Raw genomic sequence first — 15,000 nt, forward strand, 5'->3', positions numbered from 1 at the left:
GACGAAGTGGGTGGTTATTGTCCTCCTGGAGTAAGGGGACGGTATAGGACTACATAATAGATAGATAGATAAATAGATAGATAGAGAGATAGATAGAGAGACAGATAGAAGCAGGAAGTCAAATGATGAGAAGGTGTTGTGTTTGCGAGAAGCGAGCAGCGCTAAACGCTTACACGGAGGAAAGCTGACGACAGCGGCCAGTAAGGAGATGATGCAGTTAGCTGTCAGCAGTCCTCTCGTGAGAAAGTTCTGTTGCCATGAGGAACATACGTGACACACACACCCTACTACACCAGATTTTAGGAAAGAGAGTTTAGAAGGAGACAAGCGACCCTGGAGAGAGGTCGAGACGGAGATTAGCCTTAGAACAGAGAGAGAGAGAGATAGCGAGACAGGGAGGTAGCTACCCAGGACTTATACTATTATACCTGTTTAATATTTCCAAGACAAATAAAAATAGTCCCATACTATTCTTTACCTCTCCCGTCACTACATGACATCTGGTGGGGAAACTACTACAAGATATAAAAGCCGCTCGACCACAAGTCTAAAATATACTTCTCTACAAGTAACTACAAAGTCTTTATGACATTTGGTAGCAGCGAACGTATACGAACCTCGTCTACGAATCAACATTAAATTCCTACAAAATATCAAGATTGACAACAACCAACAATATCAGCTCCTGCCCCCTCCGTCTCCCAGATCATTACGCTGATGCAGAGGTCAAGAGATCACTCGACGCCTTGCAAGTAGCTTAACGACAAACCAGCAAATCTGCGGACATCGTCTCCGAATTAAAAGCAAATTTCTACAAAAGCAACCGAGACTACAAGGTTAGCTTCAGTTCTACAAAGTCTACAGCCATCTACACTCAACTACAGCCATCTACAATCAACTACAATTAACAACTCTACGTCGTCTGTATAATCTTCTACACGCACCTACAAGTAGCGGCAGTCTTCATCCCACAACGAATAAATCACTAGAGAAAAGGACAGAGAAAACTTCCACATAGAATAAAGGGAACAAACAAACGAAGAGTGAGACACGATTTACAACTCATCTTACTCACTCGTCTTCACTCAAGTTACTCATCGCTACTCATTCACTCACCACAGCTACCAGTGTGGGAAGCCGACGTCACCATGTGCTGAGATGACATCACAACGCGAGTCTGCCATGCCAAGCAACGTGTGACTGACACCAGGCACTTCTCACCCACTACTCATTACTCATTATTCACATAGCTTCTACTCATATTCACTTATTTTCACAGTTAAGTTGGAAATTCGACGTTCTATGTTGAGGTTTGCCTGGGACAGCCGTTAACCACTACAAATACCAGGCCATGGAGTTTCCTGAGTAATATCGTCCATCAACACACCACTAGAATTATCAAGAGATCTTCAATCAAACCTGTATTTTCTTCCGAGATCGACTTTTGTATCGACACACCTCTACGATCTGTATCAAGTGGGTAAAATTATACTTGCTCATTTCTTCTCAGTGCTAAAATTAGCTATATTCAACCTATTTACTCATCTAGTTTGCTAGGACATAAATAAACAAGAGGCGTATTTCATAACATCATATCTTAATGACAGGAATATTTTCGCAACCACCCACGTTAATACCAGATGACACACAAATTGCCACAACATCAGACTCACAATTAAGAGACAGCCCACCCATTGTACAACCCACACCACACGTTATAGATAAGGAAACAAATACGGGAGTTTCGGATGATGAGTGGGAAACCCCTTCAGACGTTGAGAGTATCGACTTCGCAGCTGCCTTAAATACGTATGCCAATATACTTAACAGGGTTCACCGGTCCGGTCATACATATTCTACCATTCCCTCACATAACGATAAACTCGTACAAGTTGAATTAACAGGGCAATCATTAAATATGAATCAAGAAACAAATACTGCTGATCTAAAAACCACACCTCACGTTTTTGTGTATCACGAGGATAAGACTGCCCCAAAATTCTCTGGCACAGACAAGGATCGCATTGATGTCATTTCATTAATCAGTCAGTGCGAACAAATGTTCATCAAGCGCCACATACTAGATGAACAAGAGAAAATTGCTATTTTTTCATCTTGCATAAGCCAGGAAAGATGTCCAGCAAGCAATTTATTGCGCTCCGATAAGCTACATCGTGCTAGGACATATGATGAATTTAAAACTGAATTTCTGAAGAAATTTTCTGGAGGTATGAACTTCTTGCCAGGTATAATTCCAGAATTACATAAAATTGTAGATCTTGTAAGGGAGCACACCACAAACCATGTGCTCAGTGAAATAACTGCTGATGTCTCCACAATCAAGAGAACCCTATTAGCTACTCTGGAGAATTCTAAGTGGATAACAGATGATGGAAAGATGTCCCCAGACCTCGTCGTGGACATCATTGGTTATGTAGCTGCCTTGTGTAAATTACCTGATAGAACCCTGAAGATCGCCAAAACAATTGCGTACACCCGGGAGATGTGCTTACTAGACTTAATGAACGAGGTAGAGATGCAGTGCAGTAAAGCAGGTGTGGTCGACACACATGCACATTCTGGTAGAATCAGGGTACCTGAGACAGTATCAGCTGTGAAAACATCAACACCGACCCCAAACAGAGAACAAAATCGATCGCGACCTGAAATGAGGCAGCCCAAACAACCAAAGACGCCTAGACCTCGTTCCCACACGCCTTCCTACAGGCAGTTTCATAAGTTTTCGCGCAGCCCGAGCAGGTCTCGCGCTATAAACAACACTTTTTATGGGAAATCACCTCGTAGGTCACAGTCAAGGGATAGGTCCATTCTGTGTCATTACTGTGCAAAACCAGGACACACAAGGTATGAATGCTTTATCAAGGCAAAAGAGGATAATCAAAAGACACAAGGGTTTGGTCCTTACTGTAGGCATCATAGATACCAAGGGCACTGGACTAGTGATTGCAAAACAGTAGAAAAAATTGTGTCTATGTTCAAATCGGGGGAAGACCAAGTCATGACAAAAAACGAACAAACGTAAAGAAGAACAAGGTTAAACTTCACATAGGAGGCATGTTGGGAAATGAGTGTATCTTGATACCAGCTGTATGTGAGGATCAAAACGTTTCCTTTTTTTTAGATACAGGCTCTCCAGTGAACTTAATAACACATGAAGAACTAAATAGAATTCTTAAAAATAAAAAGAAAGTAACTTTTCTGGATGAAGCTGATTTAGAATTAAACACAGTAGATGGTCAAGAGATTACAGTAAAAGGTATGATAAGATTAAATCTCAGTTTCACAGAAACTACAAGACCATTCTCTGCATTGTTCTATATCGTTGAAAACTTAGCAATTAAAGCTCATATGTTACTGGGCTTAAGATCCATGAGAACTGAGAACATAACTATACTCCCACAAATGAATGGAATAGACTTTGATAATGAATTCATAGAGGAAATACTTTCAGAGCCCTCACCGATTGGTAGAAGAGAGCCAAAAAGAATTGGTAATATTAAAGGCTTTAACAAACATACACAAACAGATGAGTGTATAGATCCACTTACACCAGCAACCCCATCCTCCAGAATTAGTGACCCAGATAACAGTACTGATTTATCAATTTTTCCAGCCCATCTCACTAATGATTTGGTTATACCACCTAATTCATACATGAAGGTTACCATAAAGAGCAAATTACGGAATAGTACTGTTCTTGTCTTAGAAGAATTATGTAAAGTAAAAGGATTGTCAGTAGAAAACGCATTATGTCATACGAACGACGAAGGGCAAACTCAGATATTCATAATTAATCACATGAATGGGGAAGTTCAGTTGAAGAAGGGAACTTGCATAGTCAATATTGAAAAATGTTTCGCCCCTGTGAAGGAAATAAATATTGGTGGAGTAATAAGTGAGATAAAATCTACGGATAGAGAAAGAATAAAAGAGAATTTAATTCACTCAGGTGAATTTGACGAAGAAAATGATTTGTTAACCCTGCTGGAAACACACAGGGACACTGTAGCCTTGCCCGGAGAACAATTAGGGTGTACTAACTTGATTAATCACATGATTAATGTGCACCCAGAAACACCACCAATTTTCGTACCAGCTTATCGCATACCACACTCCCAACGTACACTTGCAAATCAGTATGTCGATGAAATGTTAAAGCTTGGAATTATTGAGCCTTCAGTTTCTCCGTGGAACGCTCCCCTTTTCTTTGTGCCCAAGAGAAATGGAGAAATGCGTGCGGTAGTAGATTACCGTAAACTAAATAATCACACAATCCCTGACAGATTTCCCATGCCATTGCTAAGTGATGTTCTACAGAATATTGGTCCTGAGAATAATATATTCTCGACCATCGATCTCCTAAACGGATACTATCAGATTCCGGTATCTCAGGAGTCACGTAAATACACTGCCTTTTCAACAAACAGAGGCCATTATCAATATACAAGAATGCCAATGGGACTGAGGACAGCCCCGGTACGTTCCAGCGTCTTATGAATTACGTATTGTCCGGAATTTTAGGACAAGGAATATTTGTTTATCTTGACGATATTATTATCGCAACGAAGAATATTAAGGATCATCTCAGGAAATTAGACTTACTCTTACAAAAGCTTAGTGATGCTGGATTAAAAATTAAACTTTCTAAATGCAAATTTTGCTTTAAGGAAATAAATTTCTTAGGCCACAAATTAAGTTCTGATGGTATTCACACCACTGATGACAAAATACAGGCAGTGAGAGATTTTCCTGAACCCACTACGACTGACGAAGTTAGACAATTTTTAGGTCTGGCTGGGTACTATAGGTCCTTCGTACCACAGTTCTCTCATATAGCCTTCCCTCTATTCCAACTACTCAAAAAAGATGCTGTATTCCAATGGGAAGAAGAACAAAAAAGGGCATTTAACAATCTAAAAATTAAACTAACGAATGCACCTTGTTTAGCATATCCAGATTACACGAAATCATTTCTTATTTGTACAGACGCATCAGTTAAAGGATTAGGGGCTGTACTGATGCAGGAAGATAAAAGAGGAAAGAATCAACCAATTGCATTTGCCAGCAGACAAACAAGAGGTGCGGAGAAAAATTATAGCACTACAGACTTAGAGGCACTTGCAGTGATTTTTGCATTACAAAAGTTTCGAGATTTGGTATATGGTTACGAAATCCACTTATTCACCGACCATAAACCACTGGTGGGTATGTTTAAAGAAAAACTCCTTTCTGGGAGGAGAGCAAGATGGAAATGTACAGTTGAAAACTACAATGTACAAATACATTATATACAAGGTAAAATGAATATAGTAGCTGACGCATTATCTAGGAACCCGAACACAATTCAGGTCGCGGCGTTAGATCTCAAAGGAAATATCCCAAACCACGAGGATATCGCAAAGGCACAAAGACTTGACCCAGTATGGTCAAAAGTAATATACAAGTTAGAAAGTGGAGATGACATACAATTACCCAAACTGCATGTCCCACTTGAACAATTCACAATGGTCAATAATACGTTATACAAAATTAACTCTAAACAACCAAAACGCCAAAGAAATACTAACCAGTTGGTAGTACCTAATGACATGATACCCCAAGTATTACGAATGATACACGACAGCCCACATGCAGGACACCCTGGAAAGGATAAGACATTCAACCAAGCCCAGCTATTATATTACTGGCCTTCATTACGAAGAGATATACACAATCATATAGACAGATGCGAATCATGTGCGAAACACAAAGGATACCCAATCACACCTGCACCGATGGGTAATTACCCAGTACCACATCAACCATGGGACGTTGTCGCTGTTGATTTACTCAAGATGCCATTATCATACAATAATAACCTATACTTATTCGTAGCAACGGATCATTTTTCCCGTTATGTCATTTTAGCTCCAATTAAAGATAAGACAGCAGAGACAGTAGCAAAGGCAATAACAGATAATGTAATATGTCGCTTTACTACCCCAAAGGTATTAATAAGTGATAATGGAGGAGAATTTAATTCTGAGATCTTACAAGAAATATGTAAACAATACAACATTAAAAAGGTTAACGTTTTGGCCTATCACCCAGAATCGAATGGGTTGGTAGAGGGACAAAATAAAAAGGTATTAGATGTGCTACGACACATTCTCAGTGAAAATTATGCAAGCTGGGATGATTGGATTCCCAGAGTAGAGGCCTCCATTAATGGGTCTATAAATAAATCCATTGGTGACACACCACATTTCATTATATATGGCACAGATAAAAAATTACCATATGAGCTCCTAGAAGGTGACAGCATGCCTATATACAATTACGATGATTACTCTAAACTCCGTTTACGTGAATTCCAGGACATTCACAAAAGAGTGCAAAAACAATTAACGATGTCCAAGGAAGAAATGACGGAGGCATTTAACAAAAAGGCAAAAGATTCACCTATCAGCTTAGGAGACATTGTTTACGGTGTCATTCATACGAGAGACAATAAATTATCCCCTAAATTTGAGGGCCCATACAGAGTAATTAACATAAAGGCAAACAAAGTTTTAATTAAGTCACTTTCAAGTGGCGAGGAAAAACAAGTTCATATTGACCATTTAAAACGAGTTTCAAGGGAATTATCACATAATTATTCAGCCTCGGATACAACCGAACAGGTGAACGTACCTCAAGAAACCAAGCAAGAACACAACAATGATTACAAAAAGAAATTAAGGTCATATACCAAACAATCGAACATAGGTGCAACTATTCCAATGAAATCTACAGTACATCATTTACGAGAATTAAATATCGATTTAAACTCCTTCTATAAATGAAATAACAGCCAACCGTAACGCACATCATCACTATCATCAACCACAGCTTTATAGGAAATTAATAGATTTTTTTTTTTTTCGGTAGGTTACGATGAAGGGACTTATGCTATGGATTCTCCTATACATAGTAAGAGTATATGCGCACCTAGACCCCAAGCATATAGTACGACAAGGATGCCTCATAGCTCCAACGGCCACGACTACAATCGTCAAGGATGTCATGAGTACTGAAATAAGTCTAGATTACTTGTATGACTTACCTACTTATATAGAAAGACTTGCGACGCCGATGCGAACTCTGGACTTCAAGATAGGGAATTATGTTTCACAATCACATATCACCAAGGAAGTGGATGAAATGGTGAAGTTAGCGAAATGGAAACTAGAACAGGCGAAGTCAACTATGCTCGTCATGATCCAAGATCTCCCATCTTATGGAACAGAGGTGCTGAGCGACAGGAACAACATCACACGTACTCGCCAAAAGCGCGGTTTGTTCGATCTGGGCGGCGCAATTCTTGGGAACATCTTTGGATTGGCTACAGAGGATGACTTTAAAGAAATAAACAAAAAATTTAATAAGATAGCTCAGGTACTAACATACCAAGATAAATTCATCACAGGACAGAACTCGGCAATGAAAATAATTGTGAAAAATCTGAAACAAGCAGAAAACGTAGCTCTCGAGAGTATAGATAAAATAAATGACTTGGAGGGTAACGTTACCCTTTTCCAGCACTTCTCCATCATCACAGAACATATTGACACGATTCTACTACAATTAGAGAACACTAGAGATCATTTCAGGGCACTTATGCAAGGAATTTCGAATGCTGGTGATGGCAAGATCACAAATGACTTACTCCCAGTTCATGAGCTACGTCAGATAGTTAGTCAAGGCATACATACACATAAATTGAAGCCATTGTTCCGCAGTAGGGAATTTATGCAATATTACCCTTACTTGGAAGCAACACTAACACCAACATCTGTGATAGTTCATGTACCATTCATCACGGAAGACCTGTTCACAGTATACCAAATACACCCCTTCCCCTATAGAAACAACAACACTTTAGTCATCATCAACATCAACACAGACACCGAACTCATCATGGTCTCCAAGAGACGAGACACTGTCACTTTCGCAAGTGAGTCAACGATTGAGCGAAAGTGCCGCACATCCTTACATGCTGTTCATCTTTGTCCTGCGTACATTTTCACGTTTCAGCCTACTGATACGGTCCCTTGTGAAATGGCTATCATCAGCAATAACAATATTCATCATCATTGCAACTTCACTTTTGCTCCAGATAAACTTGTACACCATCAACGCATTGGACACTCGCAGTTTTTTTATTTCCCTCATAACACATCAGTTTACATAGTCTGTCCAGATATACCACCATCTCATACATCAGCCTCAGGATTATACATAGCACCAGACTACTGTGCGGTATTTACACCATCCATGTCTACTTTTTCCACCATCAATCACTACGCCATTATCAACCATACACACAAACATTTCCACCCACTGCCTGATATGGACTTAAACATGAGCACAAGTATTAAGCTGACTTCACCTAAGTTTGAAACTATGCAGCTGATCAATGAAACAATGAAGCCCTGGGAAGATTTGAGTTTGAGTATGTTCAACCCATATTATGTGTATAGCCAAGCACCTTCTGTCTTTATAATTATCTGCATTGTGGTTGCAGTATTGCTGTTGGCCATGCACAGAATGCATGCAAGAATTGCTAATTTGGAGTCATTGTTTAGTGGGGTGAGATTTAACATCACAGTTAACCACCCTGAATGAAGTGTATATATTTTGTATATAGTATTAATTATATATAAAAAAAAAATAATAATAATAATAATAATAATAATAACACAAAGAAGAATGACCCATATATGGCAGACCAGTACCATTATCTTTAAATGAAATATTAATAACTCTTACAATAATCTTAATTTTAAACTATTTTTATTCTTGCATGTATGCATTTCACTATAATAACCCAAGTACATACTGTATTACAGTTAAATAATTTACTTTAATGCATTTATTCCAATATGTATTCAACTTATTTAAAATGTAATATTACTGAATAATCACTATTTACTATGAATAATATATGTATACAATATTCATACAATTATGTTACTTTACAATATTATGTATTTCACTTAATTAGCTTATAAGTTCATTATAATGTGTATGTAGTATGTATTAATATATTATAACTATTAAATGTCGATGGTACGCCATTTTCGCGCGGCCGAGCAAATATAGGACTACATAATAGATAGATAGATAAATAGATAGATAGAGAGATAGATAGAGAGACAGATAGAAGCAGGAAGTCAAATGATGAGAAGGTGTTGTGTTTGCGAGAAGCGAGCAGCGCTAAACGCTTACACGGAGGAAAGCTGACGACAGCGGCCAGTAAGGAGATGATGCAGTTAGCTGTCAGCAGTCCTCTCGTGAGAAAGTTCTGTTGCCATGAGGAACATACGTGACACACACACCCTACTACACCAGATTTTAGGAAAGAGAGTTTAGAAGGAGACAAGCGACCCTGGAGAGAGGTCGAGACGGAGATTAGCCTTAGAACAGAGAGAGAGAGAGATAGCGAGACAGGGAGGTAGCTACCCAGGACTTATACTATTATACCTGTTTAATATTTCCAAGACAAATAAAAATAGTCCCATACTATTCTTTACCTCTCCCGTCACTACATGACATCTGGTGGGGAAACTACTACAAGATATAAAAGCCGCTCGACCACAAGTCTAAAATATACTTCTCTACAAGTAACTACAAAGTCTTTATGACAACGGGTGTGTGGGTTTGTGAAGGTCCAGCCTTGCCCTTAGATCTGACTATATGAGCTCTCAGCTCCCTTCCGGGAGGGTGAAAGCTGACGATCACGACCATCAAGTGATCCTGACCGACCCGGTGAATTACACACACGCACGCACAGACTCTAACACACACGCAAACACGCAAAAAAGCAAACACATGCAAACACACACGCCAAGACACACACATAAGCAAAAACACAGACACACACATTCATACACGCAAACACACACAAACACGCTAGAACACACACACGGAAACACACAAACACACAAGCACAGAAACACACAAGCACACGAACGCGCGCACACACACACATAAACACACACACACACACACACACACACACACACACACACACACACACACACACACACACACACAGAAACACACACACTCAAACATACAGAAATACAAACATCGTATTACTGTCAGTGCTGCTACTGTATTTAATTATGACCAATGCGAGAATTACAAGTAAATGAGTGGGGTGTGACACGATGTTTGGAAGGTGTAAGGTGATTACAGGGAATGTGAAGAAATAAAAAGGTAGAATCATTATTATAATAAAAGCCTCAGTTGTCAATAAAGACAAATGGCCACGACAGGTAACCTAGTGTGAGTAACTGACAATGTCGGTGTTGATGTAAAACGCGATGTGGTGGAATAGCGTAACATTGATTAAAGTGTAGTGAATGATGGTGTAAAATGTGTGAGTAGATAGGGCCGAGATTCATCAACATTTCTAGGATAATTAGCTGATGGTTTGTTCGCAAACATGCATCTCTTACATTCACGAAGATTGCCTTAACTTATTTTATGAAAATTTGGCTAACATGGGATGAGTTATGTGTGTATTTCGTCTTTTATGCCACAGCTGTATTATGTACAAACATTTTAAATTAGTCATTGCTCAGAAAGGAGAACGTCACGGCAGTGTATTTTACGAAATGCTGAACATAAACAATTATACGAACTGTGGCTTTCTCAGCTGAATATGTTGATGAATCTAGGGGAGGACGTTGTTGTGGCAGCAAAATAATGTTAGAAAACAGTTTTACACAGCCACATGTTATCTCGGGTTTTATTACAACGATACTACAATTCTCACCTGCTGGTAAGGAAGCGATGTTATGAGTGTTCCTTGCTAGTCAGGGTTCATCATCACGTTGTCTCGACTCGGCTTCTCAAACTGCCCACAGCCAGCTGAAACTGTCCACAACCCACACCCCCTCAATACTGCCTGTATACTATGTGTTTAGGAATTCAGCGAGAGTTTACGGCAAACATTTATTTAAGATGACGAAACAAACCATACATTCATAAAACAAACGTGTCATATAATAATAATATAACTCTTTGTAGAGGCAAGCTTAAGGTACTGCCGTGATGATTCACCTGACCCCACCCCTCCCTCTCTCCTCCAACAAGCCTACCTCCCCCTCAATCAATGGTCTCCTCACTCCCAACCCACGACCTCGGTGGCCCCTTTTTGGTGTCATCTTTCCCCGGTACTTCGGGTTAATGCTTCACGGTTTCATGGTTCAGAGTGAGGACGGAGAGGTGACAGAATATTAGGCTCGTACGTCGTTCCATAACATTGTTGGGTCAACTCTTGCATTTTTTTAGACTAATCAAATACCATATACAGAATATTGTACTCTAGGCGGTCTTTAGTAGCTTTTCTTCAAAACACGTCTTTAAAGTGTATAAAAGTCTATGTGGAAACTACTGCCCTTACACTGTTGCCAGACAAAAGGATGCACATCACACGAGGGGCCTTGCGGCGAATTTATGCTGAACACTGTACATTAATTTTTGTGCTTATTTTCTCAATAATGTTTTTTTTATGTGACTGCTTGTTAAACTGTGCAATTCGGTTTAGGTTTGCATGGTAAACAATTTAGAGTTTTATGTAATGTAAGAGATTCTGGCATGTTTTGGATACCTTCGAGTTGGCAACTGTTGTTCTCGTAGGATGTAGATGATTCTAGAATAATACAAGCTTATATAAGAATGGGGAGGAGACTACAGAAAGTTCAGTCGGTTATCAGTTCAGTTTGAGTGTAGTGCAGTGTCACTGATGTTAGTACAATTTCAATAATTGTTAAAACAGTGAAGTGTTGTTAGCAAACAGTGAAGTGATATTAAAGCTTGTACATTTTCGGTACTTATGAAAACTGTGTTGTTGGCAAACATTGAAGTGTTACTCCAAATTGTATATCATCGGTACTTGTGAAAATATTATCAAATTATCTATGTATTTATTGCCAGACTACATGCTCCCGTAAGGGGTGACCTTTTGTTATCAAACATTAAGTGTAACTGCAGTTAGTAAAGTTTATATCGCTCCAATGCTTGTGAGAATATTGAAGTGAAATTGGAAGGCATTAAGTGTAATTATTTGGAAAATAAAGACTGAACTTAAGAAGACAGTGTTTATTTACGACGCCTGAGTTGATCGTATCTATAGTCATAAGAAAGAGTATCATTACCCTTCGGAGCTATGCACTATGACACATCGAGGAAGTGTTGTGGAATGACGGGACAGGAAAGTTTGTACCTGAAACCCGTCAATGTTGGTTATGTGAGACACAGACATTAGAATCTGTGCTAGAGGTAATAAAAGCTAATTAGATCGTTTGGCTTAGGTGCATAGAGACAATACGCTTTCTTATGCACACCGAATTCATTAAATAAAAATATAACCGAATGTTCTTAAGTCGGCAACACACATGCATACAGGCAATGAGTATGTTCACCCATGCCAGACGTATGATATACATCAGCCGATACAAGCCAAGTTAGTAAATTTCAATGTAATAATGTTATGTATTGCTTTCTAAAAATAAATGTTTCGAAGAAAAATAATTATACATGTTCAGTCTGATTTCTTTAATATTTTGTACACCCACCACCGGCTTCCAAAACAGCCTCTGGACGTCTGAAGCATCGAACTGTAGCATCCATCTGAAGCTTTTAACCACCCATCTAAAGCAAACGAATGATTTCTTGCACCCATGCTCAAGTATTTAAAGAAAATCGATGCCTATTGATTTAGTACCCTTCAAAATAATTTATTTCTTGTATTCTAGAGCTAATAAGTGTTGAATAGTAGGAAAGTAATAAACCTGCGTAGTTTCATTATAAATTCCCGGCGGGGCGCTTAGGGAAACACAAACACTTACGAAATATTTCCCCGTCATATGGTTCATTCTTGCTATTGTAATGGGATTGTGATATTATAGGGGAGGGGCAAAGAGCAAGTACCCGCCCAGATAGCCCAGCTAACGTTCGTTTAGCATCGAACATTGCTGGGGGTAATGATACTTTTTCTCATGACTTTACACCCACGGACAAATGTCTTGACGCCCTTCCGTCCTCACTCTGAACCATGAAACCGTCAAGCGTGCATTCGAATCACCCGGTAAAGATTACAGAATACGGGGGCCATCCAGGCTGGGCGTGCAAGTGGAAGTGGAGACCATTTGTTGGAGGGGAGAGGGAGGGATGGGTTTAGGTGAATCATCATTGCAGTATTGTAAGCTTGCCTTGACTCAGAGTCGTATGACGAGTCAGATATTTATTTCATATAATATATGGCTTCTTCTGTTATCGTGAAATGAAGTTTGATGTAAACTCCCATTAAAATCTTACAAACATGGTATGCCGTCACATATTACCCTGCTGGTAGCACCTTCCTCCCTCCCCCCATCAACCTGGGTTTCCCGATCAGTATGTCTGTTCTCTTCCATTCTACAATTCTTGGAACATTACTGCATCTCATTTTACAGGTGATTTCATTGGTGAGGCTGACGTATTGCGATGCAGATTAATGCACATACTGCGACGGTAATACGAATTATAAATGTAGGTGCACCAGATAGCAGAGTTGACATTACAGTATTACCTAGGAAACAGTAAATGCTGTTTAATAACATTAATGCACTACCCATTTGCATACGTTTTTATCTTTTCATATTTGAGATATTGCGGACTTCGTTACTACGTGTTTAGGTCAAGTGATTATTTCTATCAGTGGGCTACGACAGGTTCGGTCACGTGTCTGTATGGTATGCTAGTCATAGCAGATAACGTCATGTAGGACTGTTATTGTGATGTGTATTACCCTGATGAACCACTGTTGCTTATTTCTGTAATGAAGATAATACAGGATTTATAAACACAGCATATTACTTATCAGTAAATATAATGAAGATAATACAGCGTATATAAACACAGCATATTAGTTATCAGTAAATGTAAAGATGATAATACAGGATATAATTATAAATACAGGATATTACTTATCGGTACTGACTTTCCATAATATCAGTGTCAATAATGGAGTATCATAAAAAACAGTATATTCAGATGCATAGCTATAAGGAAGCAAATATCATTAGATCATTAACTTGTCCAGCCACCCTGTGCGTCAATAACTTCATTGAGTCTTTTTGGCATAGACTTAACAAGATTCATGCAAATGTTTTGTCGGCGTCTTACCGAGTCCCACACCTCAAATGCTCTATGTTCAATGGAAAGTCAGATGCTTACTTCTGCCACACCCCAGTCTTGACTCATTATTGACCAAAGATTTTTAATGGGGGTAATGTAACACCCCTTACTAGGCCAATCAATAACTTCTATCTCTGGGTGTTCTGCAAACCACTGTTTTACTACTCTGCTGGTATGGACGGGACTGTCATCCTGCACAAAGATGATAGAGTCAAGCTCAGGTAGCCCCATAGCTTGCACAGATGGCAGCATAACTTCTTCCAACACCTGAATATAGTCGATGCTAGTGAATCGCCCATCAATCCTTGTTAGCTCTGCAGGCCGATACGCCCACATCCACCCCCAGAAGTTCAAAGATGTCCGGAAACTGGCAGCTATTTCCTGAATGTGTGTCTCTGTATACCAGGTGTTTCGCTGCCTCCAACACTGTCTGCCTGCAGCCTCAATAGAAGTGAAGTATTTTTCATCACTAAAAACAACGTTTCTCCAAAAGGTAGTATCTGTGCCAAAATACTGCAGAGCAAATCCAAGGCGACATTCTTTTGTAAGCTTGGGATAATTTTTCTTTCTTTACATTGGATACCTCTCTCATGCAAACGTCGCCTTGTTGTCCTTGGATGGCGGTGACGATGTAGCTCCTGGGTTACCCTAATGGCAGACTTCTTCGATGCATTGGCCATGGTGTGTAATATACGTGGATCCTCCTCAGGAGTCGTGACCCATCGCCTGCCGCTCTTCGGTCTGTTTAGGAGTGACTCTCCATCTTGC

Source organism: Coenobita brevimanus, chromosome 115, assembly GCF_032717465.1.
Source record: "Coenobita brevimanus isolate Jiangsu-jjx chromosome 115, ASM3271746v2, whole genome shotgun sequence".
NCBI classification, from domain to species: Eukaryota; Metazoa; Arthropoda; class Malacostraca; order Decapoda; family Coenobitidae; genus Coenobita; species Coenobita brevimanus.